This window comes from Pagrus pagrus (assembly GCF_965226575.1).
Source record: "Pagrus pagrus genome assembly, contig: HAP1_SCAFFOLD_47, whole genome shotgun sequence".
Taxonomy (NCBI): Eukaryota; Metazoa; Chordata; class Actinopteri; order Spariformes; family Sparidae; genus Pagrus; species Pagrus pagrus.
Genome location: NW_028175416.1, coordinates 247,698 through 270,174, shown reverse-complemented (window position 1 = coordinate 270,174; position 22,477 = coordinate 247,698). Strand labels below are relative to the sequence as shown.

General features: G+C 42.6%; 1 long non-coding RNA gene across 4 annotated transcripts in view; it reads left to right on the top strand.

The window, feature by feature from the left end:
• The first annotated feature begins 2,004 nt into the window (after positions 1-2,004).
• The window catches only part of LOC311253811, a 41,710-nt gene continuing 21,237 nt past the window's right edge, over positions 2,005-22,477 (top strand). For 2 of the 4 annotated variants that reach the window (XR_014621927.1, XR_014621930.1), the window contains exons 1-4: positions 2,005-2,086; positions 4,025-4,187; positions 5,406-5,513; positions 19,472-19,628. This is a non-coding gene — a long non-coding RNA (uncharacterized lncRNA). Of the gene's footprint in view, positions 2,087-4,024; positions 4,188-5,405; positions 5,514-16,313; positions 16,437-19,471; positions 19,629-22,477 lie in introns of all 4 variants that reach the window. The other 2 variants (XR_014621928.1, XR_014621929.1) reach the window with 2 other exon arrangements.

Below are 22,477 nucleotides of genomic sequence, written 5' to 3'. Positions count from 1 at the left end.
TTGTCTATTTAATATTGTACAAGAGTGAATGTTGCCAACCTCTACTCTGTCAAGAGCTCCAAAATCCTTCGACCATTACTAGCTGTTATGGTGATATTGGTTGTAGTTATTAAATTAATTATTAATCAGAGTTACAAACAGTTTAGTACCTTTCCTGAGACTGATTTGGTGAATTGGCTATATTTTCCCTTCTTCAAGGGTGGTGCCCCAAGGTGATCTAATGTTAATTGGATCTTATTAGTAATCATAATTAATAATTGTCCCTGATAATCATTAATTATTATTGATAGCCAAATTTAACCCAAAACTCTTGCATGAAGCACTATATTATGGTGCCTCATGTGATGTGAGCACCACAACACTTTGCAAAGGATGATGGCTACAGTTAAGCATGGTTTCAGTGTTAAATACACAGTATGCTCGTCTTCATTTGTCCAACAATCCTAGAGCAGATTGTCGAGCAATTAAGTGTCAGACTCTGCGGTTATTTTCCATTTTCCAACTTTTTTAGGAGATTTAGGGAGAAAATCACAAAATCAAACGTATATCCATACTAGCAGTTTAATGAGTTATTAATTATGGTGTGTCCATTGACAAACTAGGGAGATGATAAAAATATTCCTTTCTTTTTACTGAAACCTTTAAAGGAAAAGTTCACTCTAAGTCCGGTGTAGTTTCTTATTCCTCAAAGTGCAGCTGGAGACCCGCGGGGGTACCCTCCGGCAGCAATAATCCATATAACGAGCGTTAATGGCGTCTAAAATGAAAAGGTCCATAAAACTACAGAAAAACTTTGTAATATTCCTCCATACTGCTCTTCCGCTGCAATCCAAGTGTCCTGAAGTGGTGACATCCAGAGTTTACTCAAAACAACGTCATTTAGTACATTTTTCTAGCCTAAACAGTCACTATACTATATTTGTTTGGAGGCATGCTCCCGCGTTCACGCGAGTCTCCCTCACAGCGTTTGCACTACGGAAGCCGTGCCGAACAAAATCAACGAGACTCGCGATAGATACACACCTGTAGTTACATCCTCCATTAAACCCCAACTAGTGTTCACCCAAAGGCATGCGGGAGACTCCAAGGTCAACTGGAAGAAGTTTCTTTGGTCTGATGAGACCAAAATGAATCAGACTAGATGCTATGTTTTGCAGACACCAAACACTGAACATCACCACAAACATACCATCCCCCCTGTGAAGCATGGTGGTGGCAGCATCATGCTGTGGGGAGAGGGTTTAATGAATGAAGCAAAATATAGGGAAATCCTGAAGGACATCCTGATGCAGTCTGCAACTACTACTTGGGAGAAGATTTATTTTCCAGAAAGACAATGACCTGAAGCAAACAGCTAATGCAGCACAGAAATGGTTTAAAGACAACAAGGTGAATGTTCTGGAGTGGCCCAGTCAAAGCCTAGACCTCAGTCCAATAGAGAATTTGTGGCTGGACTTGAAAAGGGCTGTTCACACCCGACCCCCATTCAACCTCACAGAGCTTGAGCAGTTTTGCAAAGAAGAATGGAGTAAAATTGCAGTGTCCAGATGTGCAGGCCTGATTAAGATCTATCCACACACACACAGACTCGGTGATTGTATTGAGGCCAAAGGTGCATCTACTAAATACTGACTTTAAGGGGCAAATACTTATGCAGTCACTTATTTTACATTATATATATTCAGTTAATTTACATCAATTTGTAGAAATCTGTTTTCACTTTGACACTGAAGAGGTTTTTTTTGTTATATATTTTTGTTTTGTATATATTTTCTATATTGTCCATGATTCCATTTCTAAAAGCAATGAAAAGCATGTTAATTGAGATATGAGATCTCAATATCTGCTCTTATGGCAAGCAAAATGATTTGTGACAAAGCCCCTGCAGACCAGACTAGGAAACCCGTTTAATTCGCTGAGTAGCACGTTACCTTCCCTTCATTAAATCGCCATTACATTGTCACTTCCGCCGGTAGGCTTTTAATGTGAAATCTAACAGGAAGTGGACTATCATACAACCGCCAGCGTTACAGCGCCGTGCCACCGCTGAAGTCGATGAAACAGGGTATAACAAGCAGCGTGTTCAGTAAGTACTAAGTATTTCATTAAAATATACAGTAGCGTAACCATGACAAGCCATGACAGTTTGATGCGTTGTGTAGCCATTTTTTATTTACTAAAACTGTCGGCTTTCTTGTTTAAAGGTCGCTTGCCGAACACAGGTGTATCATAAATTAGCACTTGCTAACACTCACAGTCAGCTTAAGACAGTTATCAGAGTTTTCGGTCACCAGGGTGGACTGACTCGTTAAAATTAAGGTCATTTGTATGTTCGGGTGTCAGTTATTTTATTTATTTTTTATATTTTATGTTTGCCACGGTAGGAATGTAGCGGCTATATTCACTGAGTCCATCACACCTGGTGTGGGGGGATGGGTGGTTGGTTTCGCAGCACAATGCACTTGACTTGATCGCAATTTGACCTGAAGTCATGCTTATGTGGGCTACGATAATCCAACCATATTGAAGTGGGCGACGAGGACGAGGCGCAGTTAATATCGAAGATTTAGTGTTGGTTGGTTATAGTCATTAAACAGTGTAGCAAGCCAGGTTTTGCTTAGAATATTAATTAAGAATGTAGTGGACGTGTAACCTAAATCATGCCAGTGGAAATCAAATTCAGAGAATATATGTATATATATATATATATATATATATATATATATATATATATATATATCTCATAGAAGAAAATAATAAATGAACAATATGTTAAATGAAGGATTTGGGGCCCCCACTGTACTGATTGATTTCATTACACAATAAACTCAATATTTCACAACTAAGTTCAAGCTGGATTTAACAGAAATTGAGCTGGAATAGCACAATTAAAAAAAAAAGAGATGGTAAAAATGGAATGTTTACGCTTGCTGTTTTTCAGTTTGCTAAGGGGAAGAGTCCATATGCTACTTGGGTAACATATTGTTTAAAACCCTGTAACCTTATTTTACTAGAACTGATGCCTAAGCTATCTCATTTTTTATTAATTTCTTTGCAGTTTGATCCCAATCTGAGTCATTTAATATTTAGTATCTGCCGATACCAAGTCCCGATCCGATACTTAGCCCAATATTTTCTTAGATAATACAGCTGCATTACGAAAAAAAACACCTGCATCCAAGCTGTTCTTAATAGCTTTTTTTTATTTTGTTGAAACAAAGTAAATACTTTCATATGGCTCTTTCTTATTCTGCATACCCTATTGCAACATTGGTTTTCATTAGTTTAACAAAAACAACAAGTAAACAAAGTCAGTAAGTAAACCCTGATCCTCTACCACAGAGGTGGGCTGGTTATCCAGAGCGATGAATTCAATGACCTCTGTAATATTTGTTGCCATGTCGCTGACTCGAGGATATTTCTTTTTCCTTTGGAAAGTATCCACGAGTGTTTGTTGCTTCGGTGCCTTTGCCTGTATTGCTTGAGTGAACTCGTGTTTTTGTTTATGTGCTAAACAGATAATAAGAATTTTTTATCTATTATTATTTATTGTTTCTAGAGCAGCAACAGTAAACAGCAGGAACATCACTATATAAACTAATATATCACTGGAAATGAGTCAAAATGTAGGTGAACATAAATACATATTCCTTAAAATCATAATATTGAGTGAAGTTTAGAAAGGATAAAGAATACAGACGTCAGTCAGTAACAGCCATTCACCCTGTCCTCCTCCCTCTGCTGAGGTGATGCACTGCCTGCATGTATCACCTCAGCAGCAGCTTCGTGGCTGAAAACATTTTTTTCTCATGTTGACCCTTTTCTTTAAGAGCCCCAGCATTTTCTTGAGTTTGACAGTATAAAGACAGGGCATGAGCACACCACTACCACTTTTTCATAAATTCAAATTAGTCATTATTCTCGCTCTTTATCTACAGTGTGTATTTTTTAATACATTAAGCAACAGATCAAAAAACAATTGTAGTGGACATAATTTTTTTTTTGTCTTATTTTTTTCTTTCAGGACGTGGTTTATTCACCCAAGGTTCATTCTGCAAAGGAGACTTTGTAGTTGAATACAGGGGAGATTTGATTGATGATGACAAAGCCCAGAGGAGAAGAAGCTCTTACCACTCCTCATGCTCTGCATTTTTGTTTGCATTCAAGTGGAGAGGGAAAACATGGTGGTAAGATTTTCAGTTACTATACTGCTTTATAGTTATATACATTGTTAAATTTGACATACAGGCTTGCACAATCAGTGATCGCCATTTTGCCATCTGCTAATATGATCCTGCAATGTAAATGAAATACATTTCGAAATGTATCAAAGTTAAAACAAATAATTGTATTGGACCTGTAGGAGACTATTTTCATTTCTGTAATATTTTCCCCCTCCCTTTACTTGTTTTTTTATCCTTTTTAAGTATTGATGCCCCAGAGAAGACGGTTTATTTGGGTGTTTAGTTAATGATGATGCTCTCATGGGTAACCACTTCTTCTTTTCTACTTTGTGTATGGACTTTTAACTTTGATGTGAAGCAAGACTTATTTTTTGTAAGATTTCTACATGTTTTATCCTGCCTTAGGACAACGGATAAAATTTAGCAACTGTGCTAACTCCGGCATATTTACATTGATGCTTTTCGCTGATATGTTGATTAATATGCATTGTCCTAATCAAATAGATAAATAAATAAATAAAAATGAACACAGACATCCAAATTGTAAGATGAAAAAAATTGATGTGGAAGGAAGACCACACTTACGTGACATAAAGGAAGGTGAGGAAATTACATATGACTATGGAGGAGATGACTGCCCATGGCGAATGCAAGTTTGTGTCACAACTGCACAGTGTTTAAGTGTGTAGGGTTTATTGTCTCAGAATAACATGGTGGTTGAATGTAGCGTCATTTGAAAAATAAATGAAATCTAATCAATCTGTGTATGAATACTTTCACGAATTTGACATTTAGGACAGATCTGAACTTTAATAGACATGTTTTCCTTTGGCAGAAATATTACTCTAATCGGGGACATTCACAACGTCCCCACAGTGCACTTTTACTCTGGTGTACGAGTACAAACTTTTTTTGTTTCTGATGACCTGGAGACAACTGGTCCCCATAAATGATGACAACGTGGTGTGTGAAATGTCCCCACTAAGCTTCTTGTTTTCAAGATGTGTGACAGCACACAATAGCTGAAGTAATTGTAGGAAAAATGCAGTAGAATTGGGTGTTTGTTTTCCTCTGAAGTCTGGTGTGTAGGCATGTCTTTATCTTTAGAGCTACGTCCTTAAGGAAATGTATTACTCTAATTGAATATTATTAGTGTTAACATCAAATTGACCAATTGCTTAACATATTTTTTATTTTTTTTCTTCCATGAAATCATTGCAGACGACCACAACCACAAGGGATGTTCCTCCTGTCACAGGCTCCAACCATGCTGTCGTTACAGAGATGGAGATAACTGATGCTTCTTGTCCACAGGACACTTATCAACAGGTACGTTCATAGTTGATGTTAACTTCTGGAGTCTCTGTGAGTCTTCTTTTAGTGCTGTTGTTATCTTTAAGCAAGTAAATGCAACAAGTAAGGTCATTATGAGGGAAATCTATTGTGAATCAGGTGAGCCATACAGTTTGATCTACTGCACCCATAAGGCAGATGATTTAAGGGACATTTAGGATAGATCTGAACTTTAGTAGACATTTTCCTTGGACAGAAATATTGCTCTAATCAGGGAAATTCATGACGTCCCCACAATGCACTTTTACTCTGGTGTAGGAGTACAAACTTTGTGTGAGGTTTCTGATGACCTGGAGACAACTGGTCCCCATAAATGATGACAACGGGGTGTGTGAAATGTCCCCACTAAGCTTCTTGTTCTCAAGATGTGTGACAACTAGACTTTTAGTCAAGACTGCCTAAACCGAGACCAAGACACTACCAAGACCAGAGAGTATCGAGTACCAAGACCAAGGCAGACCAAGTCAAGACCAAGACTAGTTCAGCTCAAGACCGAGACCAAAAGAAAGCTATTTTTTTTTGCCATTTTGCATGAGTTGTAGAACATAAGCACCATATTGGGTTCAGCTGCTTAGTATAAATATGAGATTGTATTATTTCAACTACAGGCACAATAATACAGAGACAGTGCATGTATCATAATGCATCAAATATGTGTAGCAATTGCATGACCGCTATTTCTACACTATTTGAGGATTGACTTCTTGAGTGCTGTTAAGGACTGACATGACTATAGTCCCAAAGTCATCTAACAAAATAACAAGCCTCCAACACCACCCTGCACCTCAAAAAAAGTCTATGAGAAATATGTTATGATTTAAATTAAATATGATTTAAATTGTACTTAATTTGTAGATGAAACGTGAATTTTAAATATAAAAGATACACACAATTATCAACTTGAAATTGCATTATTTCCAATTATAGTAGCCAAATTACACCGTATAATATCAGCATCACTGAAATGGCATAGGCCTAATGCTTAATCAATCACAACGATATGCAAATATTATTCAAAGGCCAATGATGCCATATATTTATTCAAAGGCCATTATAAGCACAATGTTTCACAATGTTTTCACAATGTTTCCATGGAGGGTTTCCACACTGTCCAGGCTGACAGGGACTGCACTATGAGCGGTAAGCGCAAAGGAGGGGGGCTTGCTGTTTATGTGAACAACAGGTGGTGCAATCCTGGTCACATTACTATCAAAGACCGCATCTGCAGCCCGGATATTGAACTGTTAGCTGTGGCTCTCCGTCCCTACTATGCACCCCATGAATTCTCACATGCTATTGTCGTGGCTGTGTATATTCCACCGTCCACTAACCCGACGTCGGCATGTGACGTCATCCACTCGACAATAGCCGGACTACAGACTGCTCACCCGAGTGCTCTCATTATAATCTCGGGTGACTTCAACCATGTCTCCATTAAAAAAACACTCCCGAAATTCACCCAGTATGTGACCTGTAAAACCATAGAGGAGAAGACCCTGGACCTGCTGTATGCTAATGTAAAGGACGCATACACCTCCACGTCTCTCCCCCCACTGGGAAGATCAGATCACAACCTGGTGCTTCTCACCCCCTGCTATGTGCCTCTAGTGAAGAGGCTGCCTGTGACCACAAACACAGTGAGGACATGGTCAGAGGACTGCTATGAGGCACTGCAGGGCTGCTTTGAGGTGACTGACTGGAATGTACTCTGTGAGCCACACAGAGAGGACATTGATGGCCTTACTGAGTGCATTACGGACTACATTAATTTCTGTGTGGAGGGCATTGTCCCAGCAAGGACTGTGCGCTGTTACCCAAACAACAAGCCTTGACTTACAAAAGAGGAGGAGCTGAGGGACATTCAGAGGGACCTGAATGTCAAGATCAAAGAGGCTAAGGACGGCTACAGAAGGAAGCTGGAGTGGAAACTCCAGCAGAATAACATGAGGGAGGTCTGGAGTGGTATGAGGACCATTACCGGCTTCAGACCAACTAGCGGTGGAGCTGATGGTAGTGTGGCTAGGGCCAATGAGTTAAATCTATTCTTCAATAGATTTGACACTGCAGCCCTGGCCCCTGCTGGCTCTCCTGTTGACTGTCTCCAGCCACCACAGCTTCAGACCCCCCCTCCTCCTCCTGCTAGCACCCCATCCAACTTCTTGAGCACCTCACACCCATCCCCCACTCCTCACACCTACTCTGGTTCCCATGCTACCTGGCCTCCTCTCATTGTGGACTCCAACTCTCCCCCTCCTCGACCTGCACTGTTTACACCGCTTCATGTCAGGAGACAGCTGAGCAAACTCCCCGCCGGTAAGGCTGCAGGCCCTGACGGTTTCAGCCCACGGGTTCTCAGAGCCTGCGCCGAACAGCTCTGTGGAGTGCTTCATCGTGTCTTCAACATGAGCCTTAGCCTCCAGAAGGTCCCTGTGATATGGAAGACGTCCTGCCTCGTTCCAGTGCCAAAGACGCCGCAGCCCAGTGGTTTCTCGGACCGGTGGCACTGACGTCACATAACATGAAGACCCTTGAGAGACTCGTCCTGGAGGAGCTCAGGCCTATGGTCAGGCCGCACCTGGATCCCCTCCAGTTCGCCTACCGGCCCCGGATTGGAGTCGGGGATGCCATTATCTTCCTGCTGAACCGTGTCCACGCCCACCTGGACATGCCGGGGAGCACTGTGAGGGTCACTTTCTTTGACTTCTCCAGTGCTTTCAATACCATCAGGCCTGCTCTACTGGGTGACAAGCTGACGGCGATGCTGGTGGATCCCCCCCTTGTGTCCTGGATTGTGGATTACCTCACTGGCCGACCACAGTACGTGCGCTTGCGGAACTGTGTGTCAGATGCTGTGGTCAGCAACACCGGGGCTCCACAAGGGACTGTCCTCTCTCCTTTCCTCGTCACACTTTATACCACGGACTTCAGCTACCAGACAGATGTCCCCATTATGGACATCTAAATCTACCCAGCTCAAACCAAACTGGGGACAAGTAGTGGCGGCTCCAGAGATTTATTACTGGGGGGTCCATGGGGGGGGGCCGGATTGTTTATAGGAGGTGCTAGTGAATTCTGACACAACAAACACCAAAAAAATTATCTTAATAATAAGATTTATTGATCCCAGGTTAATATACTGTACATAAGGGTTTTGTGTTTTGCTTTACTTCAATTATCAAAACAATCATACAATCAACCCAGTATTTATGTCCCCTAACCAAATAACATGACGGCACAAAACAAAAACAGCAGCTGATCACCATCACTCCAAAACTAAATAGAAAGGGTTCCAGATCTTGTCCGACTTGTGTTTCAGGCTGTAACATGTAACATCATAAGCACTGTGAATTATTTTAACAAGCACCACAGAGAACATCTGTAGATTTACAAAATAGTGCAACTGTGAGCAGCAACAAATGTAGCACAGTATATAGTTAAATATACAAAGCCATCTAACAAAATAAACTGTTACAGGCTACATAACTTGTGTGTCACTTCTCTTGTGTGTCCTATAAACTCCTCTCCACTCCCATCCTCCTCTGTTCTCCCCTCCTTTTAGGAAACTAACAAACAATAAGTAGCATAATTCAGACCTGTCAAAAAAGAATTGTGTACTCACTAGTCATAAGAGAATGATCCGCCTGTTGTTGTGATTAGCTGCGAAGCGGTCAATGACTGCATCCACATCCAGTTCTTTGGTCCTTTTTGGAGCTGATTGCCAGCACACCCAGATTGCTGGTTCGGGCATCTCCACTTCTGTTCCTGAGGTAGGTTTTTAAACGCCGTAAGCAGGAAAAACTCCTCTCACATGCAGCTGATGTGATGGGCAGTGTCATGGAGATGCACACAAGTTTGCACAGGTCGACAAAAGCATCCTTGTATGTCCTCAATAGCACCAGCACATCATGGGTGGTGCTGACAACGTCCCCACTTTGTTTTTTCCTCACAATAAGTCTTTTTACCTGGTGAAGTTCTGCTCCAAGGTTTTCCTCCAAGACTCTATAGTGTTTAGCCATGGGCAAAAGAGCATTTTTGTCCATGAATGTCTTGTGTTTGGGGTTAACAGCTGCTGCTCCTTTCAGAATGTGGCAGCTTTCAGAAGAAAATCGCCTGTTCAATTCACTGATTAATCTGTCGATTACTGGGGAAAAAGCAGTGCTTGCAATAGTCATCTGAAGTTTCCAGTGGCTCTTTTGATCCTGTTTGGCTCTTCACCACAAACTCCAGCAGGTGGCGGGGCTGTTTTTTTCTCCTCACTTGTGGGCGCTGCATGTCAATGCTAAGTGACTCACACGTCACTGGCACAGTCCCAGATTTTTGTCCATGTTTCAGCATTGCGTTTGTCATTGAGGGCATCAACAACTGCAAAGACCAGGTCAATGGCAGATGCCAGCTCCAAATCTGTGGCCTGTAGATGATCAGATAAGGTTTTTGTGAGACTAAATATGCTCTCCAGCATATAGATGTGCAGAACAAACTGTGCATCAATAAGTCCAATCAGTGATTTCGCTTCAGTAGCTCTATGAGCATTCGTCTGGTTGCTCACATCCACAAGAGTTGCTAAGATGGAAGGGATTGTTCTTTTTATTGCCCACAGTGTAGAATATTGGCAGGCCCATCTGGTATCTGATAGTCTTTTCAGTTCTGCTGTTCGTTTAGTGGGCTCGAGTTCTTGCTGTTTCTCCATGAACACCTTGTGTGTCACTGCCCCAGAAAAAAAGTTGTACAGCATCTGGACTGTTGCAAAGCATTCTGCAACTGGTTTCACATTATGCACACAGTCAACTAAAACTAAGTTTAGTCTGTGCGCTTCGCAATGGATGTAAAGTGCATGTGGCACTTCTTGGCGAAATTTTTCATGGACACCGTTGTTGCACCCGGACATGACAGATGCCCCGTCATAGCACTGTGCAATGCATGCATTTTTGTCTATGTTGCACTTAGCCAATGTCTGTTTAACTGACTTGAGTAAAGACTGTGCATCCAAGCCATCTGCAGGGATAAAGTCCAGAAACTCCTCATGAATGTTGTCATTATTTAGGTAACGCAGAACAACGGATATCTGCTCTTTCTTGCTCACATCTTTTGTTTCATCCACCATTAGAGCAAAGTGCTCTCCTAGCTTAACCTCGTTGCTTACTTGTTCTCTCACCATGCTGGACGTAATATCAATCAGCTCATTTTGAATATCATGGTGCACATATTTAGCATTACCGGGTCCACTAGATAATTTCTTTGACACAGTACTGTCAAATTTCCCCAGCAGATTTAACAGTTCAAGGAAATTACCTCTGTTGGTGGACTGCTCATCCTCTCTGTGCCCCCTCTGTCCAATCGTTGACAAGCTGTAAACTGCAGTGACTCCACCACTGCTTGCATGTACTGCCTGTTTTCTTGTACAATCTTGCTATGTCCAGTATCAAGGTGCGTCAAAATCCTCGTCCCGCTTTTCTGTTTTTCCTTAAACTCACACCATCCTTCCATGGCTAGTCTGTGAGAAGCACTTGCATTGTGCTGAGCCAGTTTCTCTGCTCCTTTTCTCCAGTTTGTGAACCCGGCATGAGTGAAGCTCTTTTCTGTGTGACTCGGCCCATGGCCAAGGTGGTGGAAAAAATGCCTACAGGCATAGCAAATGGCCTCATCAATTGACAGCGAGTATTGCAGCCACGAATACTGTTTGAACCACAAGTAGTTTAAACTCCTTAAAGTTGGCTGGGAATGGGATCCAAATCTCTGACGCGTGTATGGCTGGAGTTGAGGCCGCCTCGGTCCCTCTGCTGGGTCTTGGCTCAAATCCACAGGGCCACCAAGATTCCTGCCGCCCGTGACCACAGCTTCACCGCTCGTTGAAGCACGCCCTTCACTCTCGGCACCGTTCTCATTTTCGTGTCTGTTAGCATTACCTCCGGTCTCAGAGTCAGAGTCTGTTGTTGTTGGAAATAAACCCTCTGCGGATGCAGCAGTCGCCGCTGATTCCGCTGACGCCGTTCCAGTTAATGCCTCTTCCTTGTCTTCATCCTCCCCTTCATTCTCATTCTCCACGTTTGGCACCATCACTCTATCCTCCACGCTGGCGCTGGAATGTGTGTGTGAATCGCCGCAACCGCCATCGTCCACTCTCACTCGTTTTTTTGGGATAACGAAAGTAAATCGGTCCATGATGCTAACTCGCAAGCTGGCGGTTAATAGCCTACGCCAAGCAACGTCAAAAGGTCAAATGTAACGTGCCGTCTGCGTGCGAAACCAGCCAATCAAATCACGTGACACAATAGCAGCAAGGGTCATCATCATTTAAAAAAGTTATGCCGGTGGCGGCAAGGAAGAAGATCCGATGATTAAATGGCTCCTCGGGATCCCCCTGCTCCATGTTGATCCTTCTGAAGATCCCTGAGAACCTCTTCTCTAAAGACTTTTTTAGTGCTCTAACTATTGTCACAATCTGCGGCAGCTGCATCTTGTTGAGGTAAGTTCCAGGACGGTGGGGACCAACATGCTGATGGTAACCACAATATCCCCTTCTGTGAGGTCTGTTGCCTCAGAAAAAGGCTCAAGCAAAGTAAAAAGGTCTTTCAGCTGGGCCCATTCTCGGACTGAAAACGCAATATTATCTGTATCACATTCCTGCACATTTCTGTGACAGCCCGGTGGTCAAGTCTGGTGAGAGCTTTTAACTGTCTTAAGGTGCTATTCCAGCGTGTATTGTTAGCTGCCGGGATAGATTTATTAGCCCCAAAGTGGGTCTCAAACATGTCTCTGACCTTAGAACTGCTGTGAAGCAGGGTTGTGAACTTGGTGGCCTTAGCAATGGCTCTTGCAATTACCTTCACTTCTTTCATGCCATCACTGACGACCAGTTGGAGCGAGTGTGCGAAGCAAGACAAGCGTTCACCTGATGACCACGGCTGTTCAAAGTCTTCTACGTCCTCCCACATCATTTCATCATCAAGGTCATCACTGTCACTTTCAGGTTGCTCTGAGTCTGGCAATCTCACTTTAAGGGCCCGCTTCATGTTGGATATGTTATCCGTCAGAATGAAGCTTATTTTGTTGCTAATGCCATACTCCTCAACAATTTCATCAAATTCTGAGGTGATTCGTTCACCACAGTGCTTCCCTGTGAAACGCCGACAATCCAGCAGAAAGGATTTTTAACTGTAGGAGTCCTTGCCTTCGCAGGCAATATGCGCAGTAACCCCAAGGAAGGAGCGAAGCCTCCTGTCAGACCAGAGGTCGGTTGTAAGTGCAACACTTGCCTGAGCTTCCACCGCTTTGATGATGTCATCCTTAACCTTACTGACTAGATAAGGTATCTGCTTCTCTGTCAAGCTGGTCCTAGACACAGGAGTGTATTTGCAGTCTATGACAGAAAGCAAGTGTCTAAAATTTGGATTTTCTACTAGAGACAGGGGCAGAGAGCATCCAATGACATGGTCCTGGAGGATGGCTTGTGTAATGGCCTGTTGCCTGGATGAATGGGCATATAAGTGGATTCTTTGCGCGAAGGAAGGTATTGTCTGCTGTGTGGTGTCTGCCATTGCCAGTGATGCAGGTCCTGCATTGTACTCCAAGTACCTGCAAAATAGGGAAAGAGACATCTGTAAGACATCTGTTCATATTCAACCACAACCAACTGTCTTGCAAGTGATATGAAAATTAAGTGTACAGTCTGTAAGGGAAATTCTCCTTTGTGAGGTTGAGAGTTGCTAAATCTCAGAAGAATTGTAGACTCAGCGTGATGAATCGGATCTCTTTAATACATGCAGCATGGAGAGAAGACCTGAAGTGTTCTCTCCCGTCTTCCAAATGTTTCTGACTTAAACACAAAACAGAGTGGGGGGTTACAACATTTCTTCCCAGAACAATGACCCCTTGATGTTTGGTGGATCGTCTCTTTCCCAGGACAGTGACCCTTTTGATACTTCATTAGAATGTAAATTTCATCTACCATCTATCTTCCTGTAACACCCCAGACGAGAGGCAATTGTCTCTCGTCTGACTCTGACACTTACGGCAAAAGGGGTTTCTCCCCTTTTGCTCTCACATCCTGATATGGTGTTTACAGTATATTTCTTACTCAATGGAAAACTATTTAATTTCTCACAAGTCTAAACATCAGGTCTTTGCATTATGAAACCTAAATCCAATCCAGTATGACACATTAACAGATCATCTCTGTATTTGACTTTATCTTTTTGCATAACTGCAGCACTATGCCTGCTCCTCCTGTCAGCCAACTAACTCATGTGTATTGCTGCTGATAAGAAATGAAACCAATCTTAACAGAAAATACACTTCTGCTCTATAAGGTCTGATGTTGTTCTCTACAGAATCTGTAGCTTAAACCATTCTGCAGCTGTAGTGGCATGATAGGCTCATAGGGCCACACAGAAGTGGACTTAACCGTGTTAACCACATCACACATTATACATACATGTACCATAAGGCTGTGTGTGTGTGTGTGTGCGCGCGCTCTCACGGATTGACAGACTGTGTGCAGCGACACTGTGCCGTACCGTATCCACCCCCCCCCCTTAAGACAGTGATGAAAGCCATGATCCCAAACAAAGAAAATACTTTCTTTATGTTGTACTGGATGACTGCGGTATGGAGAGTCCCACCATATGTGACGGCACAACACCTGACTTGGACATCAACTACATCGCATCTGTCACCACTATTGAAGAAGAACCCTGCTCAAGTCAGGACCCCAATGGCAGCGTAGTTGTTGGTGCTTTCCAAAAAAAAATGGCAAAAGAGTCTACAATAAGAGACACTTCTGTGTCCATTGCAGTAAGCCATATGCCAAAATTGCAAGGCATCTTGAAAGTGCACACCAAGATAAAATGGATGTGTCAAGAGCTCTTAGCTTTCCAAAGGGATCCAAAGAGAGAAAACAACAGCTAGAATATATTCGTCACAGAGGCAACTATGTTCATAATGCTGCTGTCATGGAGTCGGGGAAGGGACAACTTGTCCCATTGAAACAGCCACCAAAAGAAGTGCAGGCAACTGATATCATGAGCTGTGCGTACTGCCAAGGACTCTTTACAAGAGAGGTTCTGTGGCGACATGTGCAAATTTGTAAACTCAAGCCTGGGTCAATCAAACCAAAGCCCGGAAAGAACCGTGTTCAGGCTCTGTGTACATACACAGGTCTTGTGCTTTTGCATATGAACAGGCACTTGTGGGAAGTTGTCAGTGCTATGAATCCCAGTCCTGTCAAAGAAATTACAAAAAAATGACCGCGTAATTACTGAGTTTGGAGAGCACATGCTCAATAAAGGTGGGATGACAGCAAAAAATCAACAGTGCACTCGAGAAAAAATGTGTGAACTGGGACGACTGCTGGCTAATGCCAGGAAATTTACATATTTACATTACACAATTTACAATAACAAAGATGGAGGATTTTATTAATTATACCTAGAGTTGGTCAGAGCTGTCAAAGTGACATGTGGCTATGAGAGCAGCACAAACACTTTTGCCATTCCGTTACTTGCAACTAAACTTGGAAACTCTCTGGTAAAAGTCAGTAAGCTCATCAAAGCTCAGGCGCTAATATCCAATGATCAGGAACTTGTGAAGCATGCCACAGAATTCCAGCAAGTGCACAGTGAAAAGTGGAATGCAATGGTTTCTGCAACAGCACTGAGGAACATTGTTGAAGCCAAGTGGAATGCACCAACTCTAATTCCCTTTTACTGAAGAAATTCAAAAAACGCACCGGTTTCTAAATGACTTCCAAGGTGAATGCAGTGGTGCGCTGTCCGAACGTCCTTCTACAAAGGCCTGGATAGATCTGGCAAAGGTCTGTTTAAAACAAACCCTGCTATTCAACAGATGCAGGGAAGGATGCATTTTTGTCAAGGGACACATCTGAGCCCCATGAGGATTTGAACTGGGCACTGTCTGAGGTGGAAAAAAGCTCTGCAGACATTTCTCAACGATTATCATCAGAGGAAAGCGAGGCAGACCAGTTCCAATTCTTCTGACTTAAAAAATGCTCTGTGCATTAGACATCCTTGAGAGGCTTGAGGGGTTCTTAAAGACAATTGTTACATGTTTGCGAGACCTGCAGCTATGTCACACTTCCATGGTTCAGACTGCATTCGTGGCTTTGCAAATGCGTGTGGTGCAAAGTGTCCCAAGGCATTGACATCAACCAAACTGTGAAAGCATTCTGCGACCCTTTCAACAGTCCTGAACAAGACAGACATGGAGATGGACCAACTGGCCAACTTTCCACGACATCAGACTACATCGTGAGTTCTATCGACTCGCTGAGAAGACGCTGCAACTCGCGAAGATCAGCAAAGTTTTTATGGCACTTGAGCAGGAAAGATTGGTCGAGTTCCATGACAAGAATTTGAATGAAAACACAATTGATCCAAATAGTATGTTTGATTTCCATTTTCCTTTGTCTACCATTCTTTTTGTTTGACCAGATTTATAAGCTTGGTATGTCTCCTGCAGACAAAGTTCTGGGTAGTGTTGATAAAGATGGGTGCAGAGAGGAAGGAAACCATTCACCTTCTATTGATGGTATTTTTTATTTAGTTTTTAAGTAGGTTGTTGTACCATTTATTTTTGTCTCATATTCAAGATGACGTCTTTTATGGTACATTTCCTCACAACGTTCAAATACATTTGCAAATTAACACAAATATAGAATTTTAAAACTTTAATCTTTTATGGCACTGAAGTGTTTTGACACTTTATGGTCAGCACTGTTACAGCACAACTGAAGAACATGTCTGACTAAATTATGTATTTCAGCAGAAAATAATGTTGCAGGTAATGAGGGGGATAACATCCCACTAACACGCAAGAGACGCAAACAACCATCAGCAGAGGATGGCGCATATTCTGGAGATGGTGCTGTAAGACCTTCTTGCAAAGGTGAATTTTTACACAAGATCAGTAGATGAAAAGCGTTTGAAAATAAACAAAAGATTCCTTCCATCTTTTCAACCCTGAGTTTGGGGGTGCAGAGGCATTGTTGATGATCAGGTAGAATAAAACAGTCACAACCTGGTATAGTTTACTGCAACCATTACTTTTACTGAAAATATTTGAATTACATTATCCCAATTCTGCTTAAATTCTTCAGTAACATTTGCAGTGAAAGATATTTCCTTGTAAGTGTGATATTATTTATTTTACTTTAAGTATAGGTAAAGTAAAAGATCAGAATACTACGCCCACCACTTCAACCAAAAATATAGAAATATAGACACTGCATTGGCTGCTGGATTGTACCTCAACGTCGCCGCCATATTTGACCTGGCAAAGACTCGCCTGTACACGAATACAAATAAACAAGGGAACTGTGGTTTTTCTGGGTGAAAAGTGCTATAGCATTGTAATTTCTCAACTGGTTTTGAGAGTAGTAAAAAAATAGTATTAAACCATTGAATATAAAAATGGCTCATTGAAATTAGTTGAGAAATTCAAATGTTATAGTGCTTTTTAATCATAAAAAGCTCTGTAAGCTTTACTTATATACATTTACAGGCCAGTCTTGCCCAGTCTGATATGGTGGCGAAATTGATTGCGGTAATAAACCAAAGTCAGTGCAGCATGTACATGCCTTTTGTAAGCAACATTAACACGTCAGACTAAATAAGAGCTTGAGTCCCTGTGAGCTTCAATAGATTAAACAGTGTTTAAAAGATTGGTTAATTGAGCCTTTTTTCAGGTAAATACTGGATGTAATTCAGTGACAGTGAAGAAGTTGATTGTAAATCAGTTCTACAACATTCAAATGCATTTGCAAATGATGAATGCAAATACAGAATTTTAAAACTTGAATCTTTTATAGCACTGAAATGTTTTGACACAATTTTTTTTTTATGGTCCGCATTGTTACAGCACAATTGAAGTATTGTCTTGTGACGAAGAGGACATCGTCACCTTGCTTTGCACACATGGCACCACGCACTTTGGACTACAGTTTAATAATTGCACAGACACTTTAAGAGGAGCACCAGCACTTTATTGGAGATTTGCACAATACATTTTAACACTATTTTTTGCACATTTGTATGGATATGTTTATCGTATTTATTGAACGTTTATTGTCCTTGGTCGGGTCTTGGTATTGCAGGTGGGTGCTGTGTGTGCCACGCAGCTCCACCTAGAGCAGAGGGACAGAGGGTTAACAGTGCATAATAATTGTGTTAATTGCTTCAACAAGGAGCTAAGCTAAGAATGTGTATTGTGTTGCTCAATAAGTGCATGCAGTGAAGAAGTCAAGTGTGTTGTGTACTCACCAGTCTTGTCTTCAGGGTGTGCAGTCAAAAGGCTTCCCCCAGTAAAAGGGTAACCAAGTGTAAATTGGTGTGGGGGTAGTGGATGTGTGTATTGTATTTTAGTAAATGTAATATGAAGTGGGATGTGTATTTTTTTTGTTAGGGGAGGCAAATGAGGGTGTGTATATAGGTTACTGATTAGGTAGTGTAAATATAGGAATAAAAATGGTGGATTAAACATGTTGATAGGCAGTGGATCCCTGTGGATGGAATCTTCCAGGGTCATTAGCTGTGATACCAGCTGTCGTACTGATGTGTTTATGCTGTTTGCTGAGATGGAGGAATAAAGAACCACCTCTGTGACCCACCTTAAACCTGCCTGTGGATAATTTTTTGCTGCACCATCCAGCCGTAATTGTGGTCATTCTCACAAGTGGTGTCAGAAGCTGGGGCCCACGTTACAGCAAAGGATGCCAAGGCAGGGGAAGAAAAATGGCCAAGAAGAACCAGATGAGGGGCCCTGCGGAGCAGGTGCTCCAGACACCATGACGGATGCTAAAACAGAAGACAAGCTGGATGAATTAGCAGGTATGGTGAAATCACTCATGCGAGCACAAACGGAGAGAGACCAGCAAAGAGAGAAAGAGTCCTCACTTCAAGAACAGCGATGGAGACGCATGCAGTATCAAGTCTCCCAAATGCAGCAACAAGTTAACATGAGGAGAGAAGAACAAAGAACAGAGCCGGACACTATGGATGAGAGTCAGCGCCCACAAATAAATGACGAAAATTATGGTGATTTTGATGACCCAGATGAAATGATGAGCCAGGCAAGTTGGGTTGTCAGACAGGGGGAACTCAAGCTACTGCCATTATGTCCAGATGATGACATTGAGCATTTCTTAACAACATTTGAGAGAATGGCCCAGGTTTGTCACTGGCCTAAAGATGGATGGGCTGTGCGTCTGGTCCCTCTGCTCACCGGCAAAGCCCGCAGTGCTTGTGTTCTGATGGACATGAAAGAATCTGAAAGATATGAAAAAGCTCCCCAGACAAGAGGACATCTTCCAGACCCGCTGCATCCGGAAGGCTAAGAGAATTACCAGAGACAGCACACACCCTGGTCACTGCTTCTTTGCCCCGCTGCCCTCAGGAAGGCGCTACAGAACACTGAGCGCCCCCACAACAAGACTAAAAAACGCCTTTTACCACAGAGCTGTTACACTACTGAACTCCACCCCCCTCCCACACTGATCCTCCCCCCCCCCATCAACACACACTTACACACACACACTGCACTACTGGTCCCTTTAAGGCTTGGACTTCTTTGCACACATTTTAATTATTGTTATTGTGAACTATTGTGTATATATTGATTGTTTTCTTTTATATTTTTATATTTATTTATATGTACAAGGCAGCTGGAAGGCTACTCCAACAAAATGTCATTGCCTCGACAATGACAATAAAGACTATTCTATTCTATTCAAAGTTAAAGCAGCAATTCTAGCAAAATATTAAATTACACCTGATACTTACTGCAGAAGATTCCAGTCCCTCAAGTTTGAGCCTGGTGAAGCTCCAAGAGAGCTGTATGTGCATCTAAAAGACCTTTTTTGCAAATGGGTTAAGCCAGAGAAATCAACAGTTAAAGAACTAGTTGACACTATTATTCTTGAACAGTTCCTGAGGATGGTCCATGCAGAGCTGGAGATCTGGATCAGAGAGCATGACCCCAAGACAGCAGAGGAAGCTGCACGCCTGGCCGGCGTCGTCACATCAGCCAGAAAAGGAAGCTGAGCTGCCACCTTTGGCTGGGAGAACCACCAGGTCCATTCAAGTAAGTCCTCTGGGGGTAAACAGGGGCTTGGTCAAGTCAAGAGGTAGATGGTTTTCAAGTGATGGGCAGTTTACTCCCCAGGCCACAAGCTATGCTAAAAGTCGATGTCAGGTGTTACCACTGTAATGGTTTAGGGCATAGAAAACCATTTTGCCCAGCTTTGAGCCACACTAAACCATCTTTCCTTTGTTCTGCTCCAAGGCCAGCTACAGTGGGTACAGTGAGGGACGCAGGCCATGCAGCCCCAGTTCTGATCAATTGAAAGCGTGAAATAGCATTACTTGACTCTGCAGGTTTTCAGACTGTAGTTTTGTCCGGTTTGGTCCCCAGAGATAAATGGAGTAAAGACAGATCACGGATAAGCTGTATTCATGGAGATGAGCATGTTTATCCTACAGCTGAAGTTTATCTGACTGTGGGGGGGGGCAGACTTTAATGTTGCCTGTGGCATTAGCTCCAACATTGCCATACACTCCAGGCCAGTGGTTCTCAACCTTTTTAAGTCGCGACCCCCAATTCAATATGCACTGCTGTCCGCAGTTGAATACATTGTGATCTCGTTGATCTGCTCTGTACATGCGACATCTATTGCACGTCTGTCCGTCCTGGGAGAGGGATCCCTCCTCTGTGGCTCTCCCTGAGGTTTCTTCCGCATTTTTTTTTCCCTGTTAAAAGGGCCTTTTTTTGGGGCAAGTTTTTCCTCACTCGAATCGAGGGTCGAAGGACAGAGGGTGTCATCTCTGTACAGATTGTAAAGCCCTCTGAGGCAAACTGTGATTTGTGAATTTGGGCTATACAAATAAAATTTGATTTGATTTGACCCCCCCCCCCCCCCCCCACCCACACACACACAATCAATACACCGTAGGCTACGTCGAATTTACAAATCAGACAAGCACTTATGATCACACTTCAGCTATTAGTTTCTTTATCATTTTATTTTGAAACACTTTTGAATATTTTGAAAAAGATAAAGCAGCATCAAGAGTCTGACTTTTCACGTGAGTTACAGACCGACGATGGTCGCTACATCCCATCATATTGCTGGTAGTTGAGCCGGTTAAAATGTAAACAATTAACGCAAACTTTTTTTCTTTTTAATGAAATAAAATGATAACCAGCACATGCTAATTAGGAAGCCTTAACAAAACACACTGGGGAGAAAAACTGCCCATGTTTCATTTTAAACATCTATGTTGCTGAGAGCTTAAACATGAAAAAGAACGTCATAACATTGTGTCATAACAACAACTTAACAAGTTTTGTTAAAACAAACTCCTAACTCTATAAACGTTGTCTTCTTTTTTTTTCTTCACAAAGCCAAATAGCTGCAACCACTATGTAATGTGATGGCTGGGCCTTTTGTTTGCCTCTTGTTTGAACAGAGCAGCTGCATTCTTGGCTTTATGTTAGACACGGCCACGCGAAGATCACTCTCAACTCTGAGGAGTCGTGATCTGTATTTGTTTTTCAGTATTTTCATCTGTTTTTTGTTGTCAGTGCAGAAAAGGTCTTTTCACACAGATATGTGGATGCAAATGGAAATAGTACATCGGTTGCAGCTTTTGACAGTGCTGCGTACTTTGTTGCTACTTGACAACCAGGACTCTTCCAGTGCGCATGCCGAGATAGCAGTCTGTAACGTGCGGTCAGAGGAGAGATCTAGCAGGGCGTCCTGCAGCTCTGATGGCAGGTGATGTGCGGTGGAGCTGGTGAAAGGCTGGCGTATCCAGTCGTACTTTTCCGGCGTGTCATCATTTGGGAAGTACTTATTGAAACTTTCAAGCAGGCTTCTGAGGTGAGAGGCAATAATTCCTTTCATAGTTTGAATGGTTATGTCGTAACTCTCCATAAAGTCATCAAGCTCAGGGAACATTTCAACACTTGCACAGCCCACCACTTCAGCTTTCTCTTAAATGCCATGACCTTTTCAGAGAGAATAAGGACATTTGTGTTTGGGCCTTGTAGGGACAAGTTTAAGCTGTTTAGTTTGTCAAAAATGCTGGCTAAATATGCGAGGCTCGTGACCCACTTTGGGTCAGTCAGATAGTCAGCAAGGGGAGAACTACAGTCTGATAAAAATATGCGGACCTCCTCACGCAGTTCAAAGAGCCTCGTTAAAACTTTGCTGTGAGAAAGCCACCTGACCTCTGTGTGAAAGAGGAGTGCTTCGTGGTCTGATCCCATTTCATGACAAAGTGTGGCAAAGAGTCTGCTTTGCAGTGGCCGTGATTTAATGAAATTGACAATCTTAACTGATGTTTGGAGGACACCTGCCAGCAAGTGCTTCCCTGTGGATCATACAGTGCAGAAATTTCACATGGGGGCTACCTCTAACACGCAGGCCCTCAAACCTTTTCTTGCCCCCTGCATAGCTCCAGCTCCATCTGTGCACACAGAGACACAGCTCTCCCATCTCAGTCTCTCTTTTTGTATGTTACTGTTGAGCTTGTTGAAAATGTCCCGTCCAGTGCATGTTCCCTCCATTGATGAGCAAAACAACATGTCCTCGTAGCTGTACCTCACAAAGGCCAGCAGCTGCGCATCTCCTGACACATCTGTGCATTCATCAATTTGCTCTTCCTCACTCTGTCAATGAGTTGCTCTTTAATGTCATTTGCTATGTCCTGAATGCGGCGCCCCACGGTGTCATTTGACATGGGAATGGTTAAAGAGTGTTAGATATTTTCTCCCCATGCATTGCTCTTGTGATTGCTACAGCTGCGGGACGGATGAGACTCTCCGCAATCGTGTGAGCCTTTTTCGATTGAGCCACCAGATATGCGACCTCATATGAAGCTGCCAGGGCCTTAGCAGGGACTGTAGAATATTCACTCACCACTGTTTTT